Below are 21,672 nucleotides of genomic sequence, written 5' to 3'. Positions count from 1 at the left end.
TGATTTTGTTGGCACTGGGTGTCCCGATCATGTCTAGACTAAGCTATACTTTTTTGATGAAGTCTAAGAAGAGTCAAAGGTATTGAGAGTTGTTTTTACTCTTTTGTACGCCAGGTTGCATTGTTCTTTACTAATCCAATAGCGGAATGGCAAATGTGTATGCCATTTTCTGATTCGGTGTGGACGGCACTTACCCAATCATTATGGATTTTTATTTTACTGGCTCAAATGTGTGCATTCTTGTTGAGTGCTGTTACTGTGATTGATACCCTACTTTGGAACTGCTCCACAGCTACAGCGGGCACTAACCTAGAGTTGTATTGCCAGTTGGAACTGTTGGGCAGAATTGCATGCAGTACCCTCTGGGACCACCACATACAATTAGGACTAAAGGTGGAAGCAAAAACCAACCTTTGGTATAAGTCTGTACTACACAGTTTTGTGGTAGCGAGCGGAGCAACCAGGCTTATCTCAAGAGGGAATGTGAGCAGTACAAGAGGTTACACAGAGGTCTTACAATCACAGTGGTTCAAGTAGACACTTATACTCAAGGTTTCTTGGTAAAACACTTATTAATTTATTACACAATCATTTAGAAAACATTCACTAGAAGGAAGCAGCTTAATATTATACACAAACACACTTCAATAGCAAAGAAATAAGTTTCTGAACAAATTAGGCTCGCCTGAAATAGGAGCAAAATGGCATTTCAGTTACTTTCAATGGGAGCAAAAAGGCACAAGTTAGCAGAATAGATAAATACTTTCTTAGGCAGCGCAAATAGTTAGAGTTCACTAGAGGACTCTATTCAGTTCAATAGGCATAGGTCAAATTCAATGGGCTAGTGTCTTGGATAGGAAAGAGCAGATCTTAAGTAAAGGGTAAAGTCTTTGCCAAAGTACTCAAAAGTAGTTTGTACGAAAACGAATCATATGTTGGGTCATTAGCGGATTAGGCCTGCAAGTTAGGAAAGTGAGAAGTGTTCTCTCACTCGGGTTGGCACAGTGCCTTAGTATGAAGCAAAAGATGCAGCTGAAGACAATGGTTCCTGGCAGTTCCTGCATAACTCACTGGTCCTGAGCCTCAGTCGTGGGGACAAGAGGGAGGACGTCAGGGGACTCCTGCACTGCATGGGATCGTCGAAAAAACGCAGACAAAATGGAGTCACTTCCGTTCGAGTAGCTGTTCTTCAAGCACACAAACTGGTGTCCTTCCCCCTAGTTAATCCTAACCAGCTTCGAGAATGGTATCCAGGTGACTTATGAGTTTATTATTCCCACCAACTCAGAGGAAGAAGCCGCCCTTGAAGGGGCTTCTCTGTCGAGATGAACTTGGCAATTCGGACCTGCAGCAGGGCTTCACCGGGCAAACCAACAGTCCAGGAGTTGCAGCAGCCGTCCTCTTCGAGCTAGTCTTCGGCTCTTTCGTTCCAGTGATCGACTCTGCTGTCCAGTCCTCGAGACTCGCCTTTTAAACAGTTTTCTCCCATTAATTCCAGCCTAGCTGCCACTCACCCAACAGGGTGGCTGTCCTTGCCGGACAGTCAGCCAGCCAATCACTCCAGAGTGCATTTGGGTCTCCTAGGAAACTAAGCACAGGGAGTTTCGGGCACCTCCCTCACTTCCTGCCCACCCCAGACACACAAGACACCAGAGGCGGTCTTCAGTCCTGAAGCCTGCCAAAGGCATGGAAACAAAGGGACCAAAACTGGTTTGGCGCGCAGAGACAAACATTACAAGGACCTTTCCAAAAAGAAATGGAGAAAAAAGAAGACCGGGACCCGTTTAAACGAAGGGGTTTAAGGCGCCATCTTGAAAAACATGGCTCCCGCGATTTTTAGCTACGGGTGTTCGCGGTCGGGAAACATCATGGTAGTTTGTTCTAAAACCACTGCCACCAGCCATTTCGATAGAAAGGGTAGCATTTGACTGCTACATGAGCTTCTAGACACGGGGGATACTAGGTAACCCCTCCAGCACTTTATAGGAAGATAGTGTGTGCTGGGTCTAGGAATTTAAAAAGACTACTAAAGTCAATTTAACCTTACATTCTCTGGGAAACAGTAGCTTATCCCAGAGAAGGTATTTAAACCTTTGGGAAATCTAAAGAGACCTTCCTGTGTCACTGCACTGAGGGTGCTGTGTGACAGAAATAAAAAAGAAGATGCCTATGGAGTTGTTTAAAACTCCATAACCAACGAAAATAAACACAGAAAACAAACAGAATTAAAAAGTACAGAGTCCCAAAGTTCAGCAAAAGAGCTGGGGGTCTCTAAGGTAGAGGAATTAGCACATTTTGAGAATTCTCCCTAACAGGAAGGACCTTGTGTCACTCTATGCGACAGAAAATCTTATATGCACACAGGTTGTCACATACACTCAGATCCCAAATGTTTAAGTCAACCACCCTTCATTTAAGAAGAAAGCCTTTAGCCAAGCATGTCAACACTTGCAGGGTAGCACTTGTCAATTGTTTGGAATCACTTTAATTTCTGTGTCTGGGGAAATGAGCACATGAATGCCCTGAAAAGTCTCCACAGCTGGCACAGCATACCACTTTCATCAGGCGTATAGCTGGTACGTACCACCATTAGAGTAAGCATGGGAATAGGTTTGCAAATCACATCCAAGAAAAAGCGCTTTAATGTTTCAAAGTATGCACTGTTACACATCCATATACTAAAGCTGTTCACTGGGCAGCAGAACGCCTGCATGTTAGCTCTGTGGCTGAGGGTAAGGATATCTCACCAGTGGATGCTTGCAAAAAGACCCAGGTGTGGGCAGCGGCAGAGCTGATGCCATGAGGAGTACACTACTGCTGCTTCTGGCAGGAGTTATGGGGAGGACTGGACACAAGTAAGAAAGCCCTAGCAGTGTGATCCTTACTGAGAAAGCCATCAGAGCTGGTATACTACTACAAAAAGGGGTGGACCCAAGAAAGTTGAACACAGCAGAAGCCTGACTGGCCATGTGCATGGCTGCACCAACCTGCAAAGGGTGGTGGGATCCTTAGTCTCTTGCCTCATGAGTGCTCCGATGACTCTCGCTCTGAAAGAAGGGAAGGTATTAAACGTTTCGCTCTGCTCTGTGTTCAGGGGAGGAGGGACACTGACATGGCAACAGGGATTTGTGCAAACTTCCCCTGGTTCACCTACTGGCAAATGTGAATGAAAAGTCAGGGGTGACATTAGGGTTGTAAAGATACAGCGTAACACACATGACATTCAATAAGATTGTCAAAAGAGGGTATTTTCTGTGACTAAGTATCTTTGCTTCAGGTTACTATTCCTCAAAGTCCTAAACTTGCACTCTGGCAGGAGCCCTCTCACCCTTTTGCTTTTCCTGAACTGGTTCATTGGCCTTTTCCTTAGTGAGCCCTAAGCTAACGCCTCTCTAGAGAGGCAACTTTATTTTGTGCCCCTGAGAGACATGCGTGCTGGGCCTAGAGACCGAAGCTACTCCTCAATGATGAGACCCAACAAGGCTGAAACATGTCTGGGGATGCTTGTGGTCTTGCGCAGAAGGGAAGTGACCAAGCGGTTTGGGCTGGACTGCCCCTTTTGGGGTGGGACCAATCCTAATTTGCATATGGCATTTCCCCTTTTGTAATGGCCTGGCAGGCGAAGAACGATGGTCTGGAGGGTTGCCCAGAGCAATGCCAGAGGTTGAAATTAAATCTAAGCCTTCCAGCCACCACCCCTTTTGTTTTCCTGAGAGACATTAAACCTGAGGGTGGGGTTCCACAAAGCTACCTGTGTTTTCCTTGGCGAATGCCTCTGCCAAGTTACATGGGCTCCATATAGGGTGATACTAAGTTGGAAGGCCATTGCAACTTACTTAAACATGTGAACAGTAGCCTTGGGTGGTGCGGTTCTGTTTGGAGTGCCACAGCTAAACTTGGTTTTCTCTGTGGCAAAGGATAAGGAAGTGGGTATATATGGTTAGGACTACTCTGCTCAGGAAGGCTGAGGCAGGAGCAGCCAAGACCGGACTTAGCCAAAGTGTAAAATGGGTGTCTAGGAAGCAAGGCTGAATCTACACCCTGTGTGTGTCCAAACATAAATAAACAAACAAACATCTTTGACTGGATACAAAATTGCTATTACAAACAGAGGTTCCACCCCACTCCTAATAAGACATGAGAATGTGCACATGTGCTTTTTCAACAGTTGGCATGAGTCTGGAAGCACCAAGATGAGACTCCAATCAAAGAGGACTGTGAGGAAGCAAGGCTGCATCATTTGCCCACGTTCACACCCAGATGGTAAAGCGCTACGGATATCTACAGATTCAAGACTAGAGTGAACTGTAAAGTCAGAGCTCCCTTCCTTCTCCTGGTCCGCCTAGGTCTCAACTCCCTCGGATCCCTGTGCTACCAGAAGACACCTTGTTCCTTGGCTGTATCTAGCTTAGCATGAGCAGTTGAGCAATGGACAACCAGAGCGCAGGTCAGGAGGATAGCGCAGGGGCAACATGCTTAAAAGGGAAGAAAGACCACGCTGAGCAGCATTAGTTCGGTTCCCCGGTCCTGCGCTTAGAGGCTGGACTATGGATTAAAGTGCGACATACAAGCCCAATTAAATAAAAAGGTAACGTGGTACGTAACAGGCAAAGCCGCTAGGCATTCCACTGCAAAATGAAAAGGAAGCAAATAGCATTAAAAAAAAAAAAACAAGAATCGTGAAGAAACCCAGCTTACCTAGCCTATACACCAATGGACCACCATGAACCTCTCGGGAACCAGAAATGAATCAGCTACCTGGCAGCTTGCACTATACCCAACATCAGGTCACCTCTTATCCAGCCTAGCATTATCTCCAGTGGCTGCCATGCGTGGAAGTCGTCTTTTTCATCACCAAAACTGTTACGGCCAAAGCGGGCACTATCGCTGGGGAGTGCTGACTTTTGAACTATTGATAAGGTTTTGACAGCTCATGGTTTATGTTCTTATAAAAGCAAGGAAAGACCTTTCAGCTTTACACCACCATCCTTGACCTCTTTGGGAGACTTATTCCAGTTAAGATAAATGTAGCTTTGTAACATTTCTAACCCTAAACTGATCACTACTAGATGGCCCCCATGTCCCCGGTTGATCTTGGACTCTACCAGTGTGTTAGGTAGATTTTCCTTTTTGGGTGAATTCGCCCCACTTTGCGAGTCCCCCAGCATTTTTGCTGCACAGTTGGATTTTTGGACTGATTCTCTTGAGTGAGTGGGAACCTTTTTCTACTCTCTCTCCTTTTACTCTGACCCTGGGAAACCCTTTGTACCTCTTTTTGGTACTTTTGAATGGAGCTATGCTTTCCTCCAACTTATTTAGTATGTACCTTCTCCTATTGCAGAACACATCATTTTATGTGCAGTGTTGCTGGGAGTTCCTAGACCTGTGATAAGGCATGTTACCAGGGCAGGGGGATACTCGTTTGTCCCACCATTTGCCCAAAATGATGGATGTACTTCTCTAAGCCCTGTTATTGATGACTTGGTCTTTCTTGAGCCTTCTTCTACCTACCTGGGTGGGGGAGGTCTTGGTGGGTATTTTGTCTTTTTGCAGGCTTCCCTTGGAAAGACCTTGGAGGACAGAAAGTGGGGGAGGTGACCAAAACTACCCATGTCTTTGCCCTGCCTGGAACCAGTTTGTGCTGGGAGGCTGGCTGTCACCATTGAGCAGCCACCCTCCCAACCTTGAATGGTGATTGGTGGATTCAGCCAGTATTTCTGGATAAATCCGAGGGTCCTGCAGCTGAATCAAACACTGGAACCAAGATTACGACAAAGTAGGACCTCCGCAGCCACTTCCAGCGACCGCAAGAACCGTCTGAGTAACCGCTGCTGTCCTGACCTCAACATCTGTGTGACAGGGAAGAGGACGACTTGCTCCCTTGGACTGGTGTGCCTTACCAGTTTAAAGACTAACTGCATTTTGCGCCCTCACTAGAAGAGCTGCAACCTCCACGGCCCGCAATTCACCAGTGCCTGGGGCCTTGTTCCATTTTGCAGTGCATCGTCTTCCGAAGTGTGGTTTCGTCTGAAACTTTGTGGCCATCCTTCTGGAACTCCAGAGACTGGATCCAACTCCTGAAAGTCCCCTCAGCTGAGACAGGACCAAGAACTGGAGCAAAATCTTCTGCACGTCAACTGTCCTTCACCCGAGCTTTGGAAAAGGTAACAACGAGCCAGTGCTGCAAAGATCTTCTGCTGGTCATCCTATCACACAAGAGCAACCGCCAGATCCACTCCAAGTTCTTAATTCCTGTCGGCAAGACCGAGAAACCTAAACTGGGGTCTGCTGTCCCCTCACCAAGCTTCTTTCCTTAAAGGTACTTACCTAGAGCATCGCTTTGTTGATCCTGTGCTTCTGGGGGTTGCAGATGCATCTCGGACGCCTCTAGGGCCTGCCCTGAGCTACATTTGGGTGGCAACCCAATGTGCTTTCCCTTGCCTTGGGACACCTGTCCTTTGGGCAATTCATTGAGGGAACCTCCTAATTACCTTGCCCTGTGAAACCTGACTGATACCAACCTGCAAACTTGAAGAGTTTCTGCTGGACTCTGCTTCCCTGATCCCTGAACTCTGCTTTCTTGCCTTGTCTTCCTCAGACCTTGGTCACTGGTGCCCCAGTATCCCCTCTGACTTTGTCATACTCGCCTAAGACAGTGTTGGACTTTCTAAGATGGGCTAAGATGAAGTTATCAAAAGTTATCAAAGTTTCCATACGTTTGTATATATGTTTCAGGAGGTTTGATTATGTGATTAGTTAACATTATTGCTATTCTGAAGTATCTAACTCTGTGACTATTGCAACTGCTCTCCTATTACATTAGTGTATGCTCTGAGTCCTGTGTGCCTCACTACAGCCCTCCCCCCCCCCTACTAGGCTAAGCCTGGCTGCTCATACACAGCTACCAAACCTTTGGGTAGTTCTGGCTAAACCTAGGGGGTGCAACCCGGCTCATTCAAGGTGGGCTTTTTAAAGTCTTGTTACAGTTTGGACTTTGGCAAAAAACCCTAACACTGTGACACTAGGTGGGACGGTCACTGACAAGTAACAGTGAAAGGACTCCTATTTTACACAGGGCACTTCCTGTAACCACCAATGCCATTTTTAGCTGCACAATAGAGGAAGATATATATATATTTTTTTAAACTTCTTTTTATTCATTTAGCGTGGCAGCAAAAAACAGGCGAACAACGCCAGGCAAGTACAATATGAATACAAAAATACACAGTATAGGCAAACAAGGGTTACATTGCAAAGGAACACAGCCATTGGGCACTTTTATAACATGAGCAATATGTCAGAAAACTATGATGGGGGTGAGAGCTCGGGTCGGTGGGGGGAGGCAGTTGGAGGAGATGTGGCCGGTGTCGTATTCAGGTCTGACATATAAGGAAGGAATCTGAGCCAGATGTTCCTGGGCCTAGAGTGGGTGGGTTGTAGGTGAGACCAGGCTTCTTCGGAGTCTGAGGCCCACGTGACCGCTCTTAGCCATTGGGCGTGCGTGGGAGGCGAGGGGCGAAGCCAGCACAATAGGATGGATTGTACAGCGAGGAGCATGCAGAGACTAGCTAGTTTTTTGGAGTCCCGGGGGAGGCCCGGAAGGTCATGGAAGAGACATACCACCGGGGAGGGGCTGATGAGATGGTCGAGCATAGCAGACACCGTCGAGCAGACTGCCTCCCAAAACTGTGAGAGATGGGGACAGGACCAAATCATGTGGATGTAATCGGCAGCATCTATGCCGCACCTAGGGCAACTAGAGGGGTGATCACTGGACATGCGGTGCAATCTGATCGGGGCGTAGTGGAATCTATGTAGGACCTTAAACTGAATCAGTTTGAAGCGGGAGTTGAAGGACACCCGGTGTGTGCGTTCACACAGATGTGCCCAGCGCTCATCGGACATTTCGACACCAAGGTCCACCACCCACGCCCGCCTCAATTGAGTGAATTCCGGAATAGATCTGGACTGCAGCATAGTGTATAGTCTAGATATGTTACCTCTAGTCGGTGAGGGGGAGGTGAGTTCCTCGATGAGGGGGTCGTCGGTAGGCATGGCCGGGAAGGTCGGATAGTTACGCTTGAGGATCCTGCGAAGGGATGAGTATTGGAGCCATATACACTGGCCTCTCCTTAAGGGCAGTGGGAGGTCGGGCCATTCTACAAATATACCCCGATCAAACACATCGCGCAGCAACTCGTATCCCGCCTCGGCCCAGCGTCGGACCATGGCCGGTGGCACCCGAGGGACCCCCGGCAGGAAGTTCCAGAGAGGGAGGTTACCATGAAAGGTGTGAGCAGTACCGGACAATTTCCATGTTTTTGACAATGCCAGGGATGTGCAGGCGACCGGGCTCTGTGAGTCCAGTGCCAGGGGGGCGGGTTGTATCACCAGTGAGCGAATGTCACGGTCGCTGACCGCAAGTTTCTCGAGTCTAACATGTGGGGGGGGGGGGGTCCGTCATGTTGAACCAGTGGGATGTATATTGGATTTGGGATACCAGCCAGTATTTAAGAAAATCCGGGGCACCGAAGCCCCCATAAGCCATATGGATAGACAAGGTATCCAGTTTGAGGCGGACCGCACCCGAATACCAGAGGAAGGAATTGGCCATGCGGGTCAGTTCCCGGAAGAAACCCACCCCTGGCCACAGGGGGATGTTGGTAAACTTGTAGAGTAACTGGGGCACCACTACCATTTTCAGTAGACCTATCCTGCCTGCGAGGGATATCGGGAGTTTGCCCCAGACTAGAACCCTAGAGGACAAATGTGTGAGATACTTTTGGTAGTTCTCATTGAAAGTCAGCGCTCTATGGCGCGTTATCTCAATCCCCAGGTAGGTGAAAGTAGACTGGGCCCATGTGAACCCCTGAGTGTCCGGAGGGGGGGGGGGTGCATTCTGTAAGAGGGAAGAGTATAGATTTCGAGCAATTCACCTTAAGGCCCGAGATTCGGCCAAAATGTATGACGTCTTCCAGCATTGGGGGTAAGTTGATGGAGGGAGAGCGTATAAACAGCAGAGCATCATCGGCGTATAGGGAAACTACGTCTGCCTGGCCTGCCGTACGGAGTCCTCTATGAGCATGAAATTGGCAGAGCATATCAGCGAAGGGCTCTATTGATATGGCAAAGATCAAGGGAGAGAAGGGGCATCCCTGTCTCGTCCCCCTGGCGATTCCAAAGAGGGGGGAGCAACGGTCGCCGGTACAGACCCTAGCCACAGGATCAGAGTAGAGCAATTTAACCCAGGAGAGAAAAGAGGGACCAAATTTACAGCTCTCGAGGACCCGCCACAAATACCTCCACGAAACCGAATCAAACGCTTTTTGCATGCCAAGTGTGGCCGCCACCGCATGTGTCTCGGGGTTTATTCTATTAATTATATTAAAGAGACGCCTAAGGTTCAGAGAGGTAGAGCGACCAGGGATGAAGCCCCCTTGATCCGGATGGATGATGGAAGGCAAGAAGGGAGCCAACCGGAGTGCTAGTGCCTTAGCATATATTTTGACATCGCAATTTATAAGTGTGAGGAGGGTTTGCCAGATTTAAGTAATACCGTAATTGTGGCTTCGCGAAGTGAAGGGGGAAATACACCGGCTTCAACCGATTCCTCCCAGAGACCCATCAGGTGAGGGAGAATTAGTGATTCATAGCGCTTATAAAATTCAGCTGGGATACCATCAGAGCTGGGGGCCCTCCCCGAGGATAAGGAGTCAATCGCATCAGAGAGCTCCTCAAGCGTAAGTGGGGAATCAAGGAAACCCGCAGCTTCCGGAGTGAGAGTCGACAAAGGAAGGGTATCGAGAAAGGAGTCAATCTCCACTGCCGGCACCTCATCAGAGTTGGAATATAGGGTTTCATAGAACGTGAAGAATTCTGTATTGATGTCCTGTGAGGTGACAGCCATGGAGCCGTCCGATCTCCCAATCCCAAGTATATGCGGGGACCCCATCTCGTGACGAATAAGTCTTGCCAGAAATCGGCCTGGGCGTTCACCCTCCCCGTATTTTCTCGCTATGCCAGGATTATCCAGGAATTTTTGTTCGCGCTCGGCAAGGGATCGGAACGTATCCAACTCAACCCCAATGTCCGCCAGGGCTGCCAGAGTGGAGTGAAGTGAACATTTAGCCTCAAGGATCGATAATTTAGATTCGCTCTCGGCGAGGTCCCTGCAGATCGACCTAAGGACACCGTTCTCCTTCGACAGCGCTATCCCTCTGATGTAGACCTTGAAAGACTCCCACAGAATGGCCTGCGATGTCACCGAGCATGTGTTTATATCGAAGAACTCCTCGATAGATAGCTCGAGTTCAGAACAAAACTCTGGGTCTAGAAGGGAGAGAGGCTTCAGCCTCCAACGTCGGGTGCGGCCGGGATCTGGTCCCCAGTCTATGGTGATAGTCACAGGAGAGTGGTCAGACAGGGTCCTGTGGAGAATCATTAACTGTATGACATTCTTAACTAGTGCGTTGGAGATCACCCATCTGTCAATACGGGAATAAGAATCGTGGACCGAGGAGTAGAAAGAGTAAACGCGGGAATCCGGGTAAAAGAACCTCCATGCATCAACCATGGCGAGCCGGGGCAGGGATGATAGTGCTGCGTAGGTTGCTCTAGAGAGTTGACGAGGTTTGGACCCCGATCTGTCCAGGGCCACATCGAAGATTGTATTAAAATCCTCCCCCCAGAGGATGGGAACAAGGGGAAAGCCATCGAGAAGGGACGAGACCTGTACATAAAAATCCGGATCATCTATATTGGGACCGTAAATGTTCAGCAGGACGATCTCCTTATTTTGAAGCGTAGCATGAAGCAGTACATATCTGCCTTGAGGGTCTATGTGTGAAGAGATGAGGGTGAACTTGAGACTCTTATGAATGATAGTCATGACCCCACGGCTTTGGGAAGAGAAATCGGTGAAGAATCTGTGGGGACCCCATGATTTAGCAAATCTTATGCATTGTTCTGTGCGGGCATGTGTCTCCTGTAAAAAAAAGAACCTTGGATCCATGACGCTCAGACTGTAGCTGTAGCTGCCTCATCTTTTTATAATTACCCAGCCCCCGAACATTCCAGCTCATAAAAGTCAGGTCACTCCCAGACATCGATACGGGGGTGATTATATCAGAAAGAATACCAGTAACCAATGGGCCAATAAGGAAGTCCTGCAGAAACAGTCATTGAGTACCACCTCGCGGTCCGTAGTTGCTGCCAACGCCAAGCTTTTTGTAACATAACCCCCAACATGTCCCACCCCCTCCCACAATCCTCCCCCAAACAGAGGGATGACAATCCCAAAACCCCTCAACCAAAACCAAACCAAAGGCATCAGCGCCTGGGGGCCTGGTCTCACCGGGCCGCGGCAGGTCCAAGTGACGTAAAAGGGTGCCAATAGTAAGAGCTTGCACGTAACTTGGGCGGAGATGTTGCACATGTTGACGTGGCACCTATTCATAACAGTGAACAATCTAAACAGGTTGCAGAGTAGAAACCCAGTGTGACTCCAGCGCAGGAAGGTGGCCGGGCATGGGCCCTCCCCGAACGGGCTGAAGGGTAGCTGCAGGGCCTTGAACAAGGGGGGGGGGGATCAGCCTGGGAAATGTTCGTCCAGGAACTTAGAGGCTTCTTCTGGAACAGTGAAAAAGAACACCCGGTTGGCGTGTTCTATGCGGAGCTTGGCGGGGTAGAGCATGGCGTATTTAATTGAGTGATCACGCAGCCTACGCTTAACCGCCAGGAAGGTCTTGCGTTCACGCTGGACGGCCACTGAGAAGTCCGGATAAAGATGGATCCTCGCGCCATCCAGTAAGAGCTCACCCTTGAGTCTCGCGGCTCTGAGGAGGGCATCGCGGTCCTGAAAATTCAGCACCCGGGCTATGATGGGCCGAGGAGGAGCACCAGGCTTGGGTTTAGCCGTTAGGGCTCGGTGTGCACGCTCTATGGAGAATTGCGGGGAGAGTTTGGGTGAATCGAGGAGCGTCAGTAGTGTGTGTTCGACGAAGTCCTCCATTGATTCATGAACCTCGTTCTCGGGGACGCCGATAATACGGAGGTTATTGCGCCTTGATAGGGATTCCAAATCCTCATTCTTCTTCTCCACGTCAAGGACTCGGTTGGAAAGAGCAGTGACTTCAGAGCGCAGGGCACCCAATGCATCCTCAGCGGAGCCCACCCTCGTCTCAACCTCCGCCACCCGGCTATCCGTCCTCTCAATATGGGCTTTGATAGAGGATATAATGCCGTTCATGTCATCTAGTTTGGAGTGAAGTGCTGTGAAGCTCTCCCGAATAAAGTCCATCATGTTTTGAGACTCCGGGGCTGTGGCGGATGACGCTGTGGGAGCCTGCTCGGTGGTTTCCTCTGGCGATCTCACTGGCGTCTTCGCAAACATATTGATGGAGCTCTGTTTCCTTGCGGCCCCCTTGGTCATCCTGATGATGTTGAAGTTCCAATGGAGTAAAGGGGGAATACCAGCGGCTCAAGAAAGAGGTGTGGGGACCTCGGGCCGTGAGACACACAGGGCAGGATGCAGGGATGATGTGGAGCAGGTAGTTCCCCGGGGGTGGGGGGTTCAGTGACTGTGGACCCGCATATGTGTGGCCCGTTGCCGCCGACGGAGTCCGCGGGGGTGTAGCCAGCCCACGGCAGCGCGGGAGGCACAGTCCGGAGAGTTCAGATGTAGCTCAGAGGCTAAAGGTTGTGGTGTGCGGTGACTGCCGTGTGAACCGTGATCACAGTGTGGTAGTCCAAGCGTGCCTGCAGGAGGCACAGGGGAAAGCACCAACCGGCCCTGTGTCCCACCGATGGATTGGATAGGCTGAGGCTCAAAAGCAGCAATGTGGGGTGACAGACCCCCCCAAGACTTCACAGGCCAGGAGGCCCCTCAAGGTAGGTGAGATGTAGGTGGCTGGCGTGGACCAGAGCACCCCAAGACAATTCCAGAGCAGGGGGATACCCGGGTGATGCAGCTCCAGGGCAGAGCCGGCTGCGTCAGGTAAGAGTGCCGGCGGCCAAAGTGTGCCTCTATGTTACAGAGGCGGGCACCGCCGGCATACGGGTCGCGGAGCCAGGTGGCACCCCCCCTCCATGCACCACGTACCTTATTGGGCCCGGGGCCCTGCGGTGTATGTCGGCGTGGGGGAGCACGGCACCAGGTGTGATGGGGTGCGCCACAGCTCGACCCCTCCGCCAAGTATCCTTGAGGGGAGGGGGGGGACACCTAGCAGCAGACAAACAGGATTGTGAACCAGGAAGGGCCGGGCCGCAGCAGCGCCGAGGATGCCCTCCGAGGCGGCGCCGAGTCGTGCCGCAGCAGTATATGCCGCCCCTCCGCGGCTGGAGAAGAACGCCGGATCAGGGCTCTGGAGGAGGCCTCCCCGAGCTGCGAGCCTCGGCAGGGGTGGGTGGAGGTGCGGGGGAGCGCGGCACCAGGTGTGATGGGGTGCGCCGCAGCTCGACCCCTCCGCCAAGTGTCTGTGAGGGGGGGGGATCCCCAGCAGCCAGCAAGCAGGATCCCAAATCAGAAAGAGTCGCACCGCAGCCACAGCCGTGTATGCCGCCCCTCCGCGGCTGGTGAACGCCGGATCAGGGCTCTGGGAGAGGCCTTCCCGAGGAACGAGCCTCAGCATGGGTGGGTGGGGGCCCACACCGGAGCGAGTAGTGGCACCGGCGAGCAGGGAGGTCCGGCACATCCCACAACCGGAGCAGGGTACTGGCGCGAAGCCGCCTCGCTGGTGGGGGAGGGGCGGAGAGACGTCGGGATCTTAGGGTTCCCAGCCCCGTTTCGTGTCGGGATTCGGGCCGAGTGAAGCCCGGATCAGCAGCTGTAGAGTCGTGCCCTCTGAAGTCGGGTATCAATGCAGAAAGGTGCCGCAAATCGGATTCTGTTACCTGCCAGCCGCGGAGCGTCACAATCAAGCGGCCATCTTGTTCGGCGCTCAACAGCGCCCCCCATGAAGATATATTTTTAATAAGGAATTAATGTATGTTATAAAGTGCTATATTGTACTGTGACTAATCTGGAGCCACCCCCTGTGAGGCTAGGCAGGTGAGCCCGCTAAGCAAAACCCTGCCCTAGGGGCCTGGGCAAGTGGGACTTCACGGAGAGGGACTCCCGTCTTGGGGACAAGGACTCCCATTCCAATCAGGAACTCCCAGTCCAAACCACCCTTTGTGCCTACATGGATTTTGAAAAACTTTGCCATCTCCTGTTATGACTACTGTAAGAAAGGCATGGTATCAAAGCAAGACGGACACAAATGATCACAGTTCAAGGGTGTTTAGAACTGTATGTAAAGTGGGTGAGAAAACACCTAATCTTAACCTAAGTCTAAAACGGGAGCAAGCTACGACCATCAAATAATAAGATACAGTCCTAGTGGAGACTAGTCAAATAAAAGGGCCTATACTAAGAAAACCTATTGCCAATCCTTACCGCTATGTTACAAAATAGTGTGGGACAATATTGTGGGAATATTGTGACCATGTTCACAAGAAAACAAAGAAGAGTTCACAAAATGATAAATCAGGATGTTATGGCTGGGGTCTCCCTTCTCCTGGGCTTCTCTGGCACGAGCTCACAGTTCCTTTTCACTAGATCAGGGCCTTCTGTACCCAAGTCTCTTCTCATGCAAAGTCTCTTGCTTCAGAGGCCTGATATGCCAAAACAACAAAACAAACGTTCCTTTGATAACCTCCACGTAGGGTGATTACTCTTCAACCTTGGATCCCCCTCAGTTGGGCTCTGATCCTCCTTTCAGTGATTAGCCTCCCTCAATCAGGCTCAGACTAACCATTCATTGTGGACATCCCTCTGTCGGGTTCATACGTGTCGTCACAATGATGCGCTTAGCGTCTTCGTAACTTTTCTCTTGATGTCCCTCAGTCGGGTTCATCATCACCTTCTAATCATCATTTCCTTATTTGTAATATTCAAGAGTCTCAAAGTCTTTTTAAACAACCCCCTTGTAGTTAGGTCCCTCTAATCCTGGCTCAGACCTTCCACAGCACTTGCCAACTTTAAAGGAAGACTTCCGAAAGGGTGATCTCGTCTGGCTGGGTCACTCTGTTAGCCTATGGCAAGTGCAGGCTTCACCTGATCACAGTTCGTACAGCGTTCCCCTCAGCCAGGTGCGACCGTCAGTTTCACAATTGGCTTATCGTCAAAACTTCTACAACGTGTCAAGGACTTTCGATTGTACAAGGGGTTTTGCTCGACCCGTGTATGACCACCTTAACACCTCATGTCGGACTTCCCTACGGCCTCTTGGTATTTGTAGTTTCTTTACCCATTTTTGTTCCAACACAGTCTCTTCGTTCAGGAGAGGGGTACATGTTCATTCACAAAAGACCTGTCTCTTAATCTTCTTAAATGTTGCCACGGCAAACTTGAGTCGAACACTGACCGGTCCACTATCGGGTTTGTCTGACTCACTGGCTGTGCTGTACTCATTGGCATTTCTTTTGCCACTGGAGTCAAGGACAGTACCACAATGGCACCCTGGCTATCAGTGCAGGAGTGTTACATGTACCGCTGACATCCGTCACACCACACGCCAGCTACAATTCCCGGGCTTATGTTTCTTTCATCGGAGGCTTTGCCGTCTGGGTTGAAAGCGGCAAGGGCAACTCACTCCTTGACGTCCTTTCAGGTCTTGCTGCCTTTCTTCGCCGTTTGAACTGCCGTCCTGGAATAGTGGTTTCCTCTTGCATTCAGCCTTGCTCAAACTGTGCTCTCGTGCTCCGCCTTTTATCCCAGTTGGGAGGGGAAAAGGCAGTGAGGTGTATGTAGTTGTCAGCAATTGCCTGACTCTGGCTGACCCTTGTATTGGGATATGTCAGGTAAACGGCTCTGATTTAGTCAGTTGTTGCTCGAGGGGTGAGAAAGTGTTTGTGTCTTTAAGGGGCTTGGGGGGAGAGTTTTGAAGTATCCAACTGGCCTTGGGTAGATGGGGAAAAGGTGTCAAAAGGAAGGGATACCACATCTCACCCTTCAGTGTCCCACTTTCACTCCCACTCCCCGAAGACCCTCTCCCCCCATCCAGGTGATCCTCCCGCACTGGTCCACCCCTAGGAAATGGATCCAATAGCGATGGCTGTGTCATGGCCACCTGGATGACAGATCCCCCAGGGACTAGTAAGTGAGATACCTTCAGGTTTCTCACACTAACTACCCATGTCAAGCTGGCATGTGGATGGGTGCTCTGCGGTCGCCTGGAGAGCATGCGAGAGCAGGTGACTCATTGTGTGTCCAGCTAGACCGAAGGGATAGCTGCATTCTAATGGCAGAGGTGCTGTGAGACGGGTCTTGAAAATGGTGTAGGATTGCACATGCATGCAGGTGGGTGTCCTTGCCTTTGGCCATCTTCCATTAGCATTCAGTGTGATAGGTACTCGTGTTTTCTGGATGGTTACTTTGTTTCGAAGATGTGGCGTGGATTCTGTCCTGTGGTTTTCTGGAGATTATAGTCACCGTCACTCTGTAATTTTCATGGAGGTTTGTTGCTGTCCGGGCCTACCTGTAAGGTGGTTAACTAACCCGAAGCGGGCAGGTTTCTTTAGGATGATGTGGGGGAAAGCCAGGTCCTGAGGACCCTCCGGAAGGCGAGGTGATCCTCTATGAGTAGGATGCTAAGGAGAATTGAGTTCCAGATTGAAGGGGCTTGGACCGAGAAGGATTCCCCTATTCTAGACGGTTTGAAGGGAGGGGTCACAAGGAGGATAGCAGTGCCTGAACTCAGGTTTCTGTTGGATTGGTAAAGAGTGTGTTTCTGTTGAAGGTATTCTGGGTCTGTTCTGTGAAGGGCACAGTGGGCGATGTACATGGCTTTGAAAGTGGCCCGTCGCCCGACAGAGAGCCAGTGGAGGACATAGAGGGTGGGTGTGATGTGCTCTCTGGGGCCAAAGGCAAGGAAGAGCCTAGCTGCAGAGTTCTGGACCCGTTGGAGTTTTCTCAGGGGCGACCAGGTTTAGGGAATTGGCATAGTCTAGGCTGGAGAGGACGATCGCTGAGAGTGCTGTGACTCTGTGGGATCTACGTTAAAAAAAACAAATACAAAAAGCTTGAATTACAAAATTGCAAAGGCCACTTGTTTGCAATTTATAATTCAAGCTTTTTGGATTTTGGTTGTTTGTCCCCCGCTGGGCATCTGATGTATGCTAGGGACACACCTGCAACCCCTGCTCTCCTTGTTCGGTATTATGGGATTTGATCTTTTGTACCAGGCTGAAAGCACACTAATTGTGCATTCAGTCTTTTCCCCCCAATATTTTGGGGTAAACCAGACTCTGTGGGTAGGAGAGAGGTATGGGAAGATGAGTCTGAGAATGCAGCCGTGCAGGTAGCAAGATTTAGACACAGTATTAATGTGGTGCGAGAGTGTCAGGTCAGCGTCCATGGTGCATCCCAGGTTCTTTACTGCGATGGATGCGGCAGTGGTGGGGTTTAGGGAGGTTGGCCGAGGGGTGAGTTGGGGGAAGAGAGCAGTCTACCAGCAGATTATGATTTTTCTTTATCCACGATTGAGGAGGAGGTGGTTGGCTGTCAGCCAATGATCGATGTCTTTGAGGCAGGATGTGCGGTTGGGGTGTGGGGGTGTTGACGGACTTGGGGATCTTAAAGATAATTTGTGTGGCGTCTGCATTTGGAGCAGGTACTTGCCATCGGTGGGCCTGGGCACAGTGCATAGATCAAGACAAAGCATGGCATTAGGAGTCCCATTTCTGGGTGATTTACAGGCGGGAGAAAGGAAGGACAGTTAACATGGACCAGTGGGCAAGGAACGTCTTGGTAAATTAAGATAAGCTTTGGTTATGGGAAGGGAGGAGCAACCGAGGGTGGGGAGCACAGAGAGCGCAGAAGCAACAGTCAGTGTTTGGGCTTTGGAACGGGGAGGGGAAGCATGGTGTTGCCCAATATGGTTTTTGCTAGGGTGGGTGGTGATAAGCACTCCCCTGCAAGCCAAAAAACAGAGATTTCAACAGACCAGCCGAATATGTCACACAAGAGCGGATGTAATGCTGCTGTCCTAGGCACTCTAAGCAGAACTTGGAGGCCAGCCACTCCCCTACAATCCATCGACTGGCATTGTTAGTAGGAGCCCCAGTAGCAAGGAAGGACATCTAAAAGTGTTCATTTAGGAAGATGCAAGTCGCGCGCAAAGATTGCAAGAGGATGAAAATTCCCGAGCAAGGTGGATGCTTGCGACTGGACAGTAGGCTCTGGTTTGATGCAATAGAAGACCATTCCTTAGCAAAGGTAGGCTGCCAAACTGCAAGCAATACTGACAGGTCGAAACCAGCCTCACAAAGGTTTGGCTCTGTGGAAGGAAGAGATCAGGATACCGAAGAGTGCCTATTTGAGCTAATTCTGGATTACATGGTAGTGCAGATGATGTGCATGCCATACTCATCATTAGTAGCCAGTGAGGGTCCATCAGATTATTACAAACTATTTGATTGGCCCTCACCGGGTCCTTACCCGGCTGACAAAGACTCAGCTTCCAGAGCTCTGCGTACCACAGAGCTCCTTCGTCTTCATCGTCAGGCCGCCATGAATAGGGAGAAGGACTACGTGTAGTCCCTTCTCCCCGATCCCTGGTGGCCATTTATTTTCTTTTTTTTCTCAAGTTGAGATAAGGTTTCACTGCTGTTTCTCAACTCGAGAGAAATTAATATTAGTACACTGGTACGACGTGCCAGGGTACTAATAGCTTCACTCGGGCTTGTAACTATCACCCCAGGCACATTACCCGACCGGTAATGCCCCCCTCATATGGTTCCATTGCTTAATTAATGGTCAATTACTGTCCAATGATCTCATTCTGAAGGATGCTAAATGGGTGGCACCCACAGGAGGTCAGAGACCAAACCGTCGGGTGAGGTTTAGAAACACGTCGTACAGCTCGAGTGAAGAAGAAGGTACACCAGATGAAGAAACCAACAACGCTGGACAAAGAGGAAGAAAGAAGAATACCTCTATGCAAAGAGGTCGGAATATAGGAGCAAGGAATGGGTCGAGACGCCCACCTTTTTTAGGCAGAGGGAACAGTCGGCAGGAATGGCAAACAGACCGCATGCAGACACGCAGCCACCGGGGTTGGTAGTGAATCTGTCCAGCGTAACCTTAACCAAGGATGAAGAACGATGTCTCAACAAGGGCCTGAATTTTGTGATATCTAAATATCACAACCCTTTTGAATTTAGGATGGAGTTTAGTACTTTTATGCGCAAGGTACATCTAAGAGAATTTTTTGAAAATCAACCAGCGAGCCTGCAGATTAATTACAGCGGGTTAAGAAATCCCTCGACTTGGTGTCCACCTCATCATACACATTCCCCAGAATCAGTGGTTTTTGAAAAGAAGGTCTTACATGAACTAAAGAAACTTGAAAACAAAGGCATTCCCAAGAACTCCAATTTAAGTCAACAAGAAATCGCCATATTACGAGGTCTGGGTAAAAATGAGAAAATCGTTATTCGCCAGGCCGACAAAGGAGGGGCGATAGTCCTTTTGAATAAGAAAGACTATATTGAAGAATGTCATAGACTATTGTCAGATAACATCAGCTACTGCAAAATTGACCAAGACCCTAGTCCTACTATTATCAAAATGATAAAGGAGAAAGTGCACAAAGCAGTCGATTTGAAACAGATTAGCAAACAGGAAGGAGAATACTTAACAAGAGAGACAACAAGAACTCCTGTTTTTTACATCTTGCCCAAAATCCACAAAGATCTGGTGAGACCCCCTGGTAGACCTATTGTGTCTGGGGTTAATTCAATTTTGGAACCCTTATCGAAATTTGTAGATTTTTATTTACGCCCCTTCGTAATGAAAATGAAAAGCTATGTTCAAGATACCAGAGATGCCATTGGGAAAATTGAAGGACTGCCGTTTGACCAGACCAAAGACATACTTATCTGCCTGGATATTCAATCTCTCTATACGAACATCCCACAACGAGCCACTCTTGAAGTGGTAGAAGAGACTTTGCTCCAACGTGAGGACAATCATCCTGTGAGTAATGCCTTCATTTTATGGTGTGCGGAAACAGCTCTGACAAATAACTTTTTTCAATTCATGGGTCAATTCTATCTGCAGGTAGAGGGCACAGCCATGGGTGCTGCCATGGCTCCTAATTTGGCCAATTTGTATGTAGACATGGTAGAACAAACAGTGATTTATTCGGAAATTAATCCTTTCAAGCAACAAATAACTCAATGGTTAAGATACATCGATGATGTGTTCATGTTATGGCATGGCTCAATAGATGAAGCTAATAATTTCCTTATTTGGCTGAATAACCAGAATAGATACCTGAAATTTACAGCTACCATGAACTCCACAGAGGTAAATTATCTAGATTTAACAGTTTACCAACAGAATAACCAACTATGGGTGAAACCGTTTGTCAAGAGCACCGATAAAAATGCGTTACTGCATTACAGGAGTCATCACGCGAAACATGTCCGGGACAATCTGCCCTTTGGGCAGTTTCTACAGCTGAAGCGTAATAGTAGCACCAATCATGATTATGAAACAGGCGCTAACATACTAATGGACAAACTGATTGAAAGGGGTTACCCTACCAAGGTCGTGAGACAATCTGCCAAACGAGCTTTTAACAACCACCGGGAAGCCCTTCTTGAAAGGAAAAAGAAAAACACTGCCAATCGTGACACCCCATTGGTGTTTGTTAATACCTTTAGCAACATGTCCTATAAAGTTAAGAACATTATATGCAAAAATTGGAAAAAGACTATGAATAGCCCAGTACCTTTGATAGCCTTTAAAAAGAGCACTAACATCCGCAATCTTGTCATGAAAAACGACATACACAAGGTGGTCAATCATGAGAGCGCCCAAAGTACATTGTGGGGTCTGCCCCGTGTGATGGGACATCATCCGTGTGGAGAATGTGTTATGTGCCCTTTTACTAAGAAAATGACTTCTGTTGATTTGGGTTTAACCACAGAATGGTCTTTGAAAGAACATACTAACTGTAAAACGGAGAATGTAATTTATTTGATTAAATGCCCATGTGACCTAATTTATATAGGCAAAACCAACAGAAAGTGCAAGACTCGTATGATCGAACACAGGAGCTGTTTGAAAAATCATATTGATAAAGCTCCTCTAGTAAAACATTTCGATGAGAAAAGACACACATTCTCGGACTTCGAATGGTGTATCCTTAAAAAGATTAAAGGTAGAACCCAAGACGAAATCAATAGAAAATTGATGAATCTGGAACAGAAGCTGATTTTTCTTACCAATAGTCACATTACAGGATTAAATGAAAATCTAGAGTGGCATAATATTAGATAAGAGAGCTTGGTGTCACAGTGATGGGACTCACGAAATCATTGGAGTGTTGCACTTACTGGGGGTTTCCAACTGTGGGAGAATATCAATCTCTATATGTAGAAACAAATAACTATATATCTGGTGGTAAATTAATGATTGCATAAACCTCTTGATGGTGTAATTCATTGGTGATTGCTTCTATTGTGGCAAATCCTCATTGAGAGAGATGACTCTGTGGTTTCTCTGTGACCGTTGGACATGATCGGGTCAGGGGTTTTTCCCGCTGTAAGAGTGACTAAGATGGTTGACTTATAATCTTGTTGACTGTAGTTTTTCTGTGATGGTCTTTGGGGGAAATAACTTCG

The 21,672-nt window shown here is 48.9% G+C and overlaps 1 protein-coding gene across 3 annotated transcripts in view; it reads right to left on the bottom strand.

The window, feature by feature from the left end:
* Positions 1–21,672, bottom strand: part of GOLGA1 (golgin A1) — an 804,100-nt gene that overhangs the window by 43,774 nt on the left and 738,654 nt on the right. The gene's annotated exons all lie outside the window — the stretch shown is intronic.

The sequence above is a fragment of the Ambystoma mexicanum genome, chromosome 8 (genome assembly GCF_040938575.1).
Source record: "Ambystoma mexicanum isolate Mex_15411 chromosome 8, UKY_AmexF1_1, whole genome shotgun sequence".
Classification (NCBI taxonomy): domain Eukaryota; kingdom Metazoa; phylum Chordata; class Amphibia; order Caudata; family Ambystomatidae; genus Ambystoma; species Ambystoma mexicanum.
Note: the sequence above shows the minus strand (reverse complement) of the source record. Positions and strands in the feature narration are given on the sequence as shown.